This window comes from Erythrolamprus reginae, chromosome 4 (assembly GCF_031021105.1).
Source record: "Erythrolamprus reginae isolate rEryReg1 chromosome 4, rEryReg1.hap1, whole genome shotgun sequence".
Taxonomy (NCBI): Eukaryota; Metazoa; Chordata; class Lepidosauria; order Squamata; family Dipsadidae; genus Erythrolamprus; species Erythrolamprus reginae.
The window spans coordinates 71,277,707-71,291,174 of NC_091953.1; the positions used below are offsets into that span (position 1 = coordinate 71,277,707).

Below are 13,468 nucleotides of genomic sequence, written 5' to 3' on the forward strand. Positions count from 1 at the left end.
GCTTGTACACAGTTCAGCAGAATTCCTTGCTGCCACCTGGAATACAGCAGTGGCAGGGACTCTAGATCAAATTGTGCCTTTGTGACCTCTCTGTGTCAGTAGACCCTGGAGATCTCCTTGGTTTACTGAGAATCACTGGGGGATGAAATGTCAGAAGAGATTTATAGAGAAGCGTTGGAGGAAAAGTAAATCTGAATGTGACTGAACACTTGTAAAAGCTCATATGGAGACTTACAAAGTGGCGCTCAGGGTGACAAGGTGTGTGTATCATGTCACCTTGATCGCATCTGCCGAATTCAGCCCAGCTGCCCTGTTTAGGGTGACTTGCTCCCTCCTTAATCAGGGGAGATTTTGACGAGCCCTTGCAGGGTAGTGCTGAGTATTTAAATAAGTTTTTAGCAGATAAAATTGCTCAGATCCAGACATATTTTGACTCCAATTCGAATGCAGCGTCGGCTGACAATGAGCCAGTCGAGGTGACATGGGCCTGTCTTAGTCCTGTTGTGTGGGAAGAGTTTGACCTGGTAACGCCTGATGAAGTGGACCAGGCCATTGGAGCTATGAGTCCGCCACCTGTTTGTTGGACCAGTGTCGCTCCTGGATGGTTTCGGCCAGCAGGGAGATGACAGGGCTGGATCCAGGAGATTGTCAATGCTTCGTTGATGGAGGGATCCTTTCCGGCTCCCTACAAGGAGGTAGTTCTGTTCCCCCTCCTTAAAAAGCCTTCCCTGCATCCAGCTGTATTTAACAACTATCATCCTGTCTCCAACCTTCCCTTCATTGGGAAGGTTGTTGAGAAGGTGGTGTCGCTCCAGCTACAACAGTCCTTGGATGAAGCTGATTATCTGGGCCCTCAATAGTCAGGATTCAGACCTGACTACGGAATGGAAACTGCTTTGGTCACACTGGAAACTCTCTAGCTAACCATGTTTTGAACAATGTCGTGAATGCAACAACTGATGAATTGCCATTTACTCGTTGGACTGCTAGGAAGCCATATCTTAGTTGTTTGCATACACATGGAGCTCCAGCATGGATTTATTTTCCATGCAAGTAAGGTGAAAAGGTCAACATAGAGCAAGGAAATTGTGTTTTGGAGGGTATGAATTTAATCATACATCATTTAGATTCTGGTAGCCAGGTATTACTAGAGTATATTGTGGTGCAAGTGCTAAATTCCTTGAGCATTTTTGATGGATAAACTGGAACAAGAATACAAGGTACTAGATTTTTATTTATTATTTACTTATTTATTTATTAGATTTGTATGCTGCCCCTCTCCATAGATTCGGGGCAGCTAACAACAATAATAAAACAGCGTATGACAAATCTAATATTTAAAATAGCTAAAAACCCTTATTAAAAATGAAACATACACACACACAAACATACCATGCATAAATTGTATAGGCCTGGGGGAAAGGAATATCTCAATTCCCCCATGCCTGACGACAGAGGTGGGTTTTAAGGAGCTTACGAAAGGCAAGGAGGATGGGGGCAATTCTGATCTCTGGTGGGAGTTGGTTCCAGAGGGCTGGGGCCGCCACAGAGAAGGCTTTTCCCCTGGGTTCTGCCAGATGACATTGTTTAGTCGATGGGACCTGGAGAAGGCCAACTCTGTGGGACTAACCAGTCGTTGGGATTCGTGCGGCAGAAAGCAGTCCTGAAAGTATTCTGGTCCGATGCCATGAAGGGCTTTATAGCTCATAACCAACACTTTGAATTGTGACCAGAAACCGATCGGCAACCAATGCAAACTGCAGAGTGTTGGTGTAACATGGGCATACCTAGGGAAGCCCATGATTGCTCTCGCAGCTGCATTCTGCACGATCTGAAGTTTCCAAACACTTTTCAAAGGTAGCCCCATGTAGAGAGCATTACAGTAGTCGAGCCTCGAGGTGATGAGGGCATGAGTGACTGTGAGCAGTGACTCCCGGTCCAAATAGGGCCGCAACTGGTGCACCAGGCGAACCTGGGCAAACGCCCTCCTCACCACAGCTGAAAGATGTTTCTCTAATGTGAGCTGTGGATTGAGTAGGATGCCCAAGTTGTGGACCCTCTCTGAGGGGGTCAATGATTCCCCCCCCCCAGGGTGATGGATGGACAGATGGAATTGTCCCTGGGAGGTAAAACCCACAGCCACTCCATCTTATCAGGGTTGATTTTGAGTTTGTTGATACCCATCCAGACCCCAACAGCCTCCAGGCACAGGCACATCACATCCACTGTTTCGTTGACTGGACATGGGGTGGAGATGTACAACTGGGTATCATCCGTGTACTAATGATACCTCACCCCATGCCCTTGGATGATCTCACCCAGCTGTTTCAAGTAGGTATTAAATAACAGGGGGAGAGGACCAACCCCTGAGGCACCCCATATGGGAGAAGCCTAGAGGTCGACCTTTTACCCCCACTAACACCGACTGCGACCGACCGAAGAGGTAGGAGGAGAACTACTGGAGAACAATGCCTCCCACTCCCAACCCCTCCAGCCAGCACAGAAGGATATCATGGTCGATGGTATCAAAAGCCGCTGAGAGGTCGAGAAGCACCAGGACAGAGGATAAACCCCTGTCCCGGGCCCGCCAGAAATCATCCATCAGCGCGACCAAAGCAGTTTCCGTGCTGTAGCCGGGCCTGAATCCTGACTGTTGAGGGCCTAGATAATCGGCTTCTTCCAAGGACTGCTGGAGTGCCACCACCTTCTCAACAACCTTTCTCATAAAGGGAAGGTTGGAGACTGGCCAATAGTTGTTAAAAATGGCTGGGTCCAGGGAAGTCTTCTTGAGGAGAGGGCCCCCTCCTCAAAGAAGCGTTGACAATCTCTTGGACCCAGCTCCGTGTCACCTCCCTGCTGGCCAAGACCAGCCAGGAGGGACACGGATCCAGTAAACAGGTGGCGGAATTCACAGCTCCAATGGCCTTGTCCACTTCCTCAGGTATCACCAGATCAAACTCTTCCCAGACAGATGGACAAGTATGGGCCCCAGTCACCTCGATAGTTAGTTAGTTAGTTAGTTACGATAGATAGTTATTTTTGAGGATCCATTGCTTCCTAATGACCCTGATAAGGATAGAACTGATGACAGGATAGTGGGAGAATATTCAATAGAGGAATTATCAATGGAAGAGACTTCTATGGATGATGTAGAAGACTCTTAAATTGGGGAGGTAAAAGAGAACAAAATTCCAACAACTTGTACTGAATTGTCTAGGAGGTTGACTAGGGAGAGACATCCGCCTGATGGATATCAGGCAAGTATTGTTAATGTGGAACCATCTAATTATAACAAAATTAAGCTGTATCTGACAGAAGATCAGTTAGCTTGGCAAGAAGCTATGAATAAGGAATTAAAATCTTTATTGAGGATCTTGAGGTACATGAGGATGTGAAGTTACCACCAGATGAGTGTGCAATAGGTTGCAAATGGGTGTATAAATTAAAGACTGATGTGAATGGCATTGTTACCCATAAAGCAAGATTAGTTGTTCAGGGATTTGCTCAATTAGAAAAGGACTATGATGAAGTATTTGCACCTAGTTTGTGAGCAAATACATTGAGTGGAGCTTTAGTTTGGGCAGCTAAAAATAAATGCATAATTGATCATGTGGATATTTAAACTGCATATTTATATGCAACTTTACAACATACCATTTATATGAGAAAGCCATTAGGTTTAAAAAATGATGAAAGAACTGGTTATTGGAAATTAAAGAAAAGTCTTTATGGTTTAAAGAAATAGGTTATGAATGGAATAGATGTATTGTAAGAGAATTAGTGTCTGAATTAGGTTCCGAAAATTTTAGATATTACTGGAATATAAAATTTGCATAATGATTTTTAAAGATCTTTATATAAGATTATATAATTTACATGTTTGTTTGAATTAGGTTTTCATGAACAAAGATAAGAGAAATTGATTAGTTTAAAATAAGTTAATTGTTGGAAGAATAGACAATTTGAATAACTATCACCATACATACATACATACATACATACATACATACATGTTTCTATATAAGATTTGTATAATTCATAAATTTCATTTAATGTTGAAAAGGGTTGAGATTATTATTGATACTGTTGGAATATTACAAGATTTGTATAATTATTATCTTTAAAGGTCTCTACGATTATATAATTGACAAATGGGATTTTTGTTGTTGTTGTGAAGATTCTAGAATGTTATTAACCAATGGACAGAAGTGTAGAGATAAAACTAGAATTTGTTAAAAGAAAATAAAGTTGGAAAGGAGATACAAAATAAGGAAAGATATTAGAATTTTAGAGCATTCAGAAATGGCAGAATGAAAGTTAAAAAATAGTTAAGATGCAAATTGAGGAAAGAGAGGAGTATGACCTAAAATTAAGTACAAGAGATAACGAATAGGTTTGAAAGATAAACAATAGCAAATTATTAGAAAGAACATTGAGAATTAAAGGTGGTAGACCCAGGCGACAAAAATTGGAGGTAAGGAGGCAGCATCAGATATGGCTAGATATTTAAATCTGGATAATGAGAAGTTGTAAGTTTAAGAATAGCACCGGTTTTGGGTCTACGTTGGTGCTGGGCAACCTTCGGTCTCTGAGATTGTTTAGGCTTTCCATGTGTTTTTTGGCTGCCTTAAGGGCGATCTCCGACCTGTAGAGCTGGTGACTTAATAGGGGAAACACCAGTGCACCCGAGGGTGGTCAGCAGACCCTTCGGACAGCAGGGAAAACCCCTGACCGATGCATGGAGAAATCGGCCTCCTTGGCCGATCCAGAGACGTGGTGCGCCGCCTCCTTCAAGGAAGCCGTGACTAAACGACCAGAGTACTTTTGGGACTGAGAGAACTGAAGAATGGTTAAATTAGATCGATACCATGGATTGTTAAAGAACGTTACCCCTTTTTGTTGCATTGGATCTTGGTGGGCGATAGTGTCAGATCAGCTGAAAGGCAACGATTGCGATCATGTTCCTGGCAAATGGAGGCAGAACACAAGTGGTAGTAGGCAGAACAAGTTAAAGTGAAAGATTTTGAGCTGTGTTTTTTCCCTCAAGTTTCACTGGACCCTGCATTAAACAATCGCAGCAGCAGAGTGAAATAACATTGGACAGTAGCAATAAAGGGTGAAAGATTTTGTACGTGTTGATGGCGAGAGAAAGTTGTTTTTGACAGTTCAACCTCAGTGGATTGAGTTGGCGACAAGCTACAAACTCAGAAGTCCCTCCCCCCTTTTCATTGCACCTTTAACTTCCTTATTCTCCAATTTATTTTGTAAACACTTACTATTAAGGTCCAAATTACAAATACATAGCTTTGATATTTGATCACATTTATATTCATACTCTCATATTTCTCAGTTTGCTTCACATTTAGTATTTTTGAGCTTCTCTTTTTCTTTTGTATAAGGGCAGACTAGATGGACCAGGAGGTCTTTTTCGGCCGTCAGACTTCTATGTTTCTATGTTTCTATGTTTTTCCTTTCCTTCTTTTTTCTCTTTTCTATTCCATTTCTTTTTAATATATAGTATTGTTATTCTTGTATTTACCTACACTTATATATTCTATGGATAGATACAGCCTTTAATTGATTGATATACTTGATTGATATTTTGATATACTTAACTGATTGATATGCTGATATTTTGATAGGTTGATTTATTGATATGTTGATATACTGACAGAATCAATATTTACATTACTTTACTACTAAATTGATAACAATTGTTTATTACTATTTGTAAATTGATAGTATATAGATTATTTAGATTTAGATTTCTCCATTTTTAATTTATATTTCTCTATTCTTTATCCTCTATTCTCTATTCAACTTTTTAACTTTTGAACCCTCTCTTTCCTTCTTCAGATTTATCCACTAAACTTGTATCTCCGTTCATTTATATCTCCTTCTTAAACTGTATTTATATCCACATTGATTTGAACCTGCATTTATATTTGACTAGATGTTAAATTCTAATAAGTTTTACCTCCCTAAATTATTTTCTATTATAGTTCTGGGATTTAGATCTAGTATTATATTCAGACAAATACGTAATTTAAATACACACTTTTCTCTGTATTATTAAACTAGAATCACTTTGGAATATATTTAAAATGTCATTCTCAAATCAGAATACAATATCCAAGGCCTGGTATAAGACTTTACCACAACCTTCAACTTTGCTACTCAATGTACCACAGAAATGTCCTAAATGAAAAAACACCAACCACACAAACTACACAACCATCATCTATTATCTTAGCCTCACTGCAGGAAATGATGATAAAAATGCAGGAGTCAATAGATCACAACTACGAGGCAAAGATGGGTAATAATGGCAGAATCAAGGAGGATATTAAAAGAATAGAAGACCATGTAGGACACCTGGATGAATGAATGGAATGAAAGGATGAACAAATGGAGGCTGTTCATGGAATTATTACCCATAATGACCCAAAAAATTAAAAAAACAAAGAATCAATTGAAAAGATGGAAACACGATTGCAATTCGCGGAATGTAGAATGGAGTACATTAATAAAAACTTAGAAGAAGCAATAATAAATTTAGAGCTTGAGAAATCAGCATTCATCTTAAGATTCCAGAATGTGACCGAATCAGATGACAAAGATTTACCTCAAACAATGGCAGAAATTCTTGCAACTATTACAAATAAAACACCCCAAGAAATTATTCATCAAATCGATGAAGCATACAGAATTTCTATGAGTTTGCAAGAAGGCACTGGTTGCCGAGAGAAATTCATATCCAATTTATCAAACAAACAATAAGAAATGAGGTTTATAATATGTCGAAAGAAAACATGGTAGCCTACAAAGACAAAAAAATAACAGTACTCCACCAAATTCCGCAACGTGTACCAGAAAAATGAAAATCCTACCAAACTTTAGCCAACAAATTAAATAAAAACAGGATCCACTTTAGGTGGTTAATTCCCAAAGGCATGCTTGTAACTTTGGTCGACAAAAAATACAAAATTACTTCCATAGATGACGCAAAAGACTTTTATGACCAGGTGATCAAGGCCATCGATGACCGGTATATAAAAGAAGATGACAGTAAAGACAAGGGTAGCATTGAGAAACTCAGCTTGGAAGACAACCTTTTACACCTGGTCACGTATAGATATGGCTTGGACTAATTCAGAAATTATAAATGAAATAACTGATATAAAAATACTTACTAATTTCTAGGTAGACCACAACCCTATATTGTTGTTAATGAGAGATTTAACCAATAAAACCCCCCAAAGATGGTCTATGAATCAATCAACTATCAACGAAGAACAATTTAGAAAAACATTACAACGCGACTTACCCTCTTTCCTCCAAATAAACAGCAATGATAGTACTTCATTACAAACTGTATAGGACACAACAAAAGCATATATTCGAGGAATTTACATATCACATTCAGCCAAAACAAAAAAAACAAAAGCAAAACAAGATACTAAATACAAAATTATTAAATTACAAAACGTAGAAAAAACTCTTCAAAGAAAACCTAATAATATTGTGATTTTTGGGAAACAAAATATTATTAGACATGAAATAAATTTAGTGACTCAAGAACAACTTTCTCATAAATAAAAAATGGCTAAAGACACATACTTTGAGTCTGCAAGCAAACCCGGTAGGTGGTTAGCATCAAAACTTGCACTTCAAAAATCTGACAAAACTATAGAAGCATTATATGTGATAACTTTGGATCTCTAAAGTCAAACATTGATGTCAAAAAACAGATTATCCAACAATTCTATCAGGAACTATACAATAAAGGAGAAATAAAAGTGTTGTGGTTAACTCTGGCCCAGCTCCTGCCCCAAGGACTGTGGATGTGGGGGAGACATCCACATGCCGCAGGCCTCTTTTGCTCCAGGTGGAATCTGCTGATGAAGCTCTGACCAAGAAGACATGAGTGACAGGGAGGAGGAGAGTGTGGCAGACAGCTCAGAAGGAGATCAATTATCTAGCCCCTCCTTGGATTCGGAACAAGAGTTAATGATACAGCCACACCTGTGGAGAACGATGCATAGGCAGCAACAACTGAGAGATTATTATCAAAGAAAATGAGGCCACCTGTGGTTGGGTGGGGCTGTGGTAATTAGTGAGGCTGCTATAAATAGCAGCCTGTGGGTTTGGCCATTGTGGAGGATTATCTGATCGTTGTGTTTTGTGCCTGCCTTGCTGACTTCGACCTTTGTGTGCTGATTTTCCCCCGCTTTGAAACTAAACCAGAGCCAAGTGTGTTTCACTTTGTGAAAGAAGAAGGACTGTGAATTGCCTCACAGCTGCAAGCTAAGTATCTCAGAACTTATAAGGGACTTGTACAAATTACCAGTTTGTTTGAAGACGAGTGCTCTTTGCTATACAAAAAGAGTGCTTAGTTTATTTATATATTTATTTATTGGATTTGTATGCCGCCCCTCTCCGCAGACTCGGGGCGGCTAACAACAATGATAAAAAACAACATGTAACAATCCAATTTAATAAAACAACTAACAACCCTTATTATAAAAACCAAACATACACACAAACATACCATACATAACTTGTAATGGCCTAGGGGAAGGAATATCCTAACTCCCCCATGCCTGGCGACAAAGGTGGGTCTTGAGTAATTTGCGAAAGACAAGGAGGGTGGGGGCCGTTCTAATCGCTGGGGGGGGGAGTTGATTCCAGAAATTTGAATTTTTGGTATAAAGAACATTGTTTTGAATTTTCAAACGCGTGTGGGTCTGAAATTTGTATCTGTGAATTTTCAGGAGGATTCTACCAGAGAGCTCGACAGAACATAAAAGAAGAATTAATTTTAAAATACCTTAATCAAAATGAATTATTACCAATAACAAAGAAAGTCCAACTTACATTAGATAATGTAATTACTCCCTTAGAATTAAAAAATGCTATTGCAAAACAAAAAAATTATAAAACCTCAGACTCGTATGGAATTCTCTCTGAATTGTATAAACATCATCAGGACCTTTTGGAACCCATAATGTTAGACATCTATAATGTGTTCTGCCGGCTTATGACACAAGCCTTCAATTAAAGGTAAAACTAGCCAAAACAGACACACACACACAGGAAAATGCAACAATAGTTTATTTATCCAAAGAAAAATAGAAGCAAAACTCCCTTTTAAAATTCAGAGGTATTTCTTGTAAAAACAAAACACACTTGAATGCAGTGAGATAACAAAGACAATAAAACTCCAGTCAATTAACCAGTAACTGTGAAATTCATCGCAGCCACTACTCTTCAGACATTGTAAAACTCACTATGATTTATGGTCAAAGTCCTGAAATCCAAACAGAGTCCTGAGAACAATCCTGAATGGCAAGTCAAGGTCCATAAGTACAATCAGATAATCTTCCACACTGCGAGGCCGGCACGCTGCCCATTTAACAGCAGCCCTAATTACTTGAACCCCACCCAACCACAGGTGGACTCTCTTATCGCTGTAATACTTTTGAAGCTGTTCTCTCCTATGTTTAACTCTATGCATGCGTAGGTCTATCATTGTTTCCTCATCAGAGTCTATCAAAGATATTGAGGACTGGCTTCTTCCAGGGCTGTCTGCCAGGCCCCCCTCTTCCATCTCACAAACCCTTCTTCAGATGATAATTCACTGGCCGACTGTCAGCAGCAAAACAGGCCTGTGACATTTGGATGTTTCCCCCACATCCACCTCCACAGTCCAGGAGCTGGGTCAGAGCTAACCACAAAATAATGAAGCCCTCCTGGAAGGTAAACTTCCAAATTCATGGACTGATGCATACATAACATTAATTTCCAAAGAAAATAAAGACAGAAAATACATTGGAAATTAAAGAACAATTTCTTTGCTCAACATCGATTATAAAATTCTTACTTCAATAATTGCCAAAAGGTTAAAAAAAATTCAAATTGTATAATACATCCCAATCAAAACGGCTTCCACCCCTTAAGAAATATTGGCAGAGACACAAGAATAATCCTTAACACTCTGGAATACTACGACAAAAATAGCAACAAACCGGTTGCCTTAATATTTACTGATCTACAAAAGGCCTTTGGCAGTTTATATTGGCAATATTTCACAACCCAAATAGCTTATATGAAACTTGGAGATAATTTTGCCAACCTACTTAGAGCAATATATACACATCAATCAGCCAAAATACTTATAAATAACGATATTACTGAAAAAATTATTGCATGGGTTCAAACTGATCATGTTGTCTTTTAATATCCACCCTATTGTTCTATGATTTATTAAGTATTTATATACATTTCCAATTATCTTTACTTGATTTTGAAGTAATAATTTACTTAATACATTGTTTTCTTTTCTGAAGATATAAGTTTTTACATCCATTTGATATCTGGAGCTAATCTGTGTGTATTGCCAGCAATCTAACACAATACCTAATTCCTGCAACTGTTGTTTTGTTCTGAGTTTTAATTGATTGTCAAGTAAATCCCTATATTTCCAAATCTTACCTTCCTTTGCTAAGTTCGGATGCGTGATAGCTTCTATAGGTGAGATCCATTCTGGCATTACTAAGAAGTGATTTTTCTTTATTTCGATCCATACCTCTATCAATGCTTTTCTAATTATATTATTTTTAAAATATGAATGTGTTTTAATCTTATCATACCATATAAAGGCATGCCAGCCTAACATTAAATCATGGCCTTCCAAATTAAGTAACCTTTGATTGTCCAAGGTTAACCAGTCTTTTATCCATGTTAGGGCAGTGGCATAATAATATTATTTCCAATTTGGGAGGCCAAGTCCTCCTCTTTCTTTGCGATCTTCTAACGCATTTTGCTTTATTCTCCAATGCACTTGCAAGGAGAGTCCAGGATGGGTTATTCTCAGCCTGATTGGCTGGGACTGAGTTCAATTTAAATATTTAAATATTAGTCAGGCACTGCCCCCCCTTAGCCCTCCAGTCTAAAAAAACTCAGTCTCAGTAATGGGACTTAGAGTTCTCTCTCTGTTACACTTAACATTTGTTTGTGTAATATTTAGTGCTGTTTTTTTGAATTTCTTTTTATCTAATGTTATTTTCTTGTCTTTCTTTTTCTTTCAGGCACATCGTGGGGCAGCTTCACATTTGGCAGCGTGGGGTTATTACCCTCCGTGGGTTTAACCCCCCCCCCCCGAGCTGCAGCTCCCTTGGGTCGGTGGTCCACAGAGGTTCGTTGGTGGACCTAAGGGGAGCGCCTGGGTTGCTGACCTCCGTGGTAGCGCCCGGAGGAAGGTGGTCGGCTGACACCGTGGGGGGCGCAAGAAGAATCGGAGAAGCCTCAAGAAGCCCCTAAGGAGTCGCGTCGTCCCTCCGCCATGACCCACCGCTGCGCCGCGAAGTACCAATAAACCTCATAATTCAGGGCCTCAGATCGCTCGGCTTTGCAAGGCTTGGGCCGCCGCCATTTTGGGGGGGCTGCAGGGCGGGAACAGAGGAGAGTTCCCACCTGTTTTCGCTCCGATGGCCATTTTGGGGCTCCGCCGAGACAGGCTGCTCATTGGGTCGCCATGGCAACAATAAGCTTGGCTCTAGGAAGGAGTTTCCCGCCCACAGCCCTGATGAGGCCAGATCGGCTTTTGAGCCGGGGCCAGGTCTATCGGGCTAATGAGTGGGCGGTTGCCAGGGCAACGGCAAGGCCAGGCCCCTTTCTAGGCCAATTGGCTTACTAGACAGGTCGGGCTCTGCCTACTACAGTTTTCCTGCACAGGCCCTAATCTGCCCTGGTAATACGCAGGCGCACTAGGAGCTTGGGTCTTGAAGGAGCCGTTATTCCTTGCTTCTCTTTATCTCGGAGAGACAAGATTGAGCACTTTTGGCAGTTCTCCTCTGTTCATTACTTTCATCAACTGTGAGTGTGTTAAAGGAGAATTATGTCAGAGACTCCATCTCATGTGGGGGAGGAGGCCACTACCATCATTAGGCCCAACACCCCCAAGGAAAAGAGTCAGAGGCCTAAATCCTCACAGGGCACCTCTCTCAGAGAGGCTGAAAAAAGAATAAAAGCCCTTGAAAGGCAGTTGGAGGCATCACAGAAGCAGGCCTCTATGTCAGTCAAGGCCTTTGGCCTCACACCCCCGCCAGCCTCCCCCATGCCAGGGGTAGCAGGCTCGGCTTCTGATAAGGACTGGTCACCTGAACACCCTACGCAACCTACTCCTGAGGTGGTCAACTGGGAGCGACAACAAAACATTTGGCCTGGCAATTTCCAGCCTCAGACTTATGTTTTTCATCAATATGGCCCACCGCAGTCAACCTTCACGCCAACGGCAGCGGGTCTGCGCAACGCCCAAGATACCTGGCAGAGCATGCCTCAGGCTCTGCAGGATTTGATCGCCAACGCGTTCTCCCAGGGTGTTGAGACTGGAGCACATCAGCAACAGGCCACAGTGGGACAACCCCCACTGAGATCCAGAGACCCTTGGACTGCCCCGGCCTCATACTCCTTGACCGGGTCTATGGAGGAGGATGACTCGTTCAAGGGTGATTACAGTGATCGAGAGGATGACCTGTTGGGGGATGAGCACCCTCCAGAACAGCCTGCCTTCACAGGTCTTGTTTAGGGTCTTGCTTAATAAGGCCAAGCTCACCATCGAACAGGCAGGGGAGGCTGGACAATCGGATGCCGCAGCCTCGACCCAGGCCACTGGGGGACTTTTTGTCCTACCCAAACAAGAGACAGTGAACATTCCTTCCTCACATCTCTTTTTGGAAACTATAGAGCGTCCTTGGGAGCACCCGGCGGCTGCACAGGGCCCCTCCAACCTGGACCGCAAATTATACTCTTTCGACCAGCAGATGGAAGACCTGTTGACCTTCCCGGCGGTGGACAAGCCGGTCACCGGCTTGGTTTCCAATGCCCTGGTCCCGTCGGAGTCTCAGGAAGGTCTAAGGGCAGAGGATAAGAGGGCCGAAAACATTGTGCGTAAGACTCACCAGATAGCGGCCTGGGCCATACGGGCCTCTTCTGCGGCCTCATTCTTTAACAGGGCAACTCTTCTCTGGATTAAAGAGCTCCAATCAAGAGTAGATCCTGAGGACGGACGCCTTCGCCAGGATCTTAATAAAATCCTAGCAGCCACCGAATTCTCGGCAGACGCTACAGGCAACGCGGCCAAGTTCGTGGCCAGGGCCATGGCCTCGTCGGTGTCTTCTCGCCGGCTCATATGGCTACGCAGCTGGCAGGCGGACGTCAAGTCTAAATGGAGCTTGGCCTCAGCACCATTTAAGGGCAGCAAACTCTTTGGGGAGGTCCTCGATGACGTCTTGGTCGAGGACAAGGACAAGAAAAAGGTCATGCCCAAGTCCAAAAGACCGGATAGATGGTTCACCCCTTATCAGAGGCGCCAGCCCTTTCACGCAGAGCCCTCCTCGAGCACTGCCCAGGCATCGAGGCCTTACTTCCAGGGCTCCTTCAACCAGGGGTCCTTTCAATCGGATAG

At 41.9% G+C, this 13,468-nt stretch overlaps 1 protein-coding gene across 1 annotated transcript in view; it reads left to right on the forward strand.

Annotated features, from left to right (window-relative positions):
- CFAP47 (cilia and flagella associated protein 47) overlaps nt 1-13,468 on the forward strand; it is a 1,022,460-nt gene that overhangs the window by 551,131 nt on the left and 457,861 nt on the right. The window lies entirely within an intron of this gene.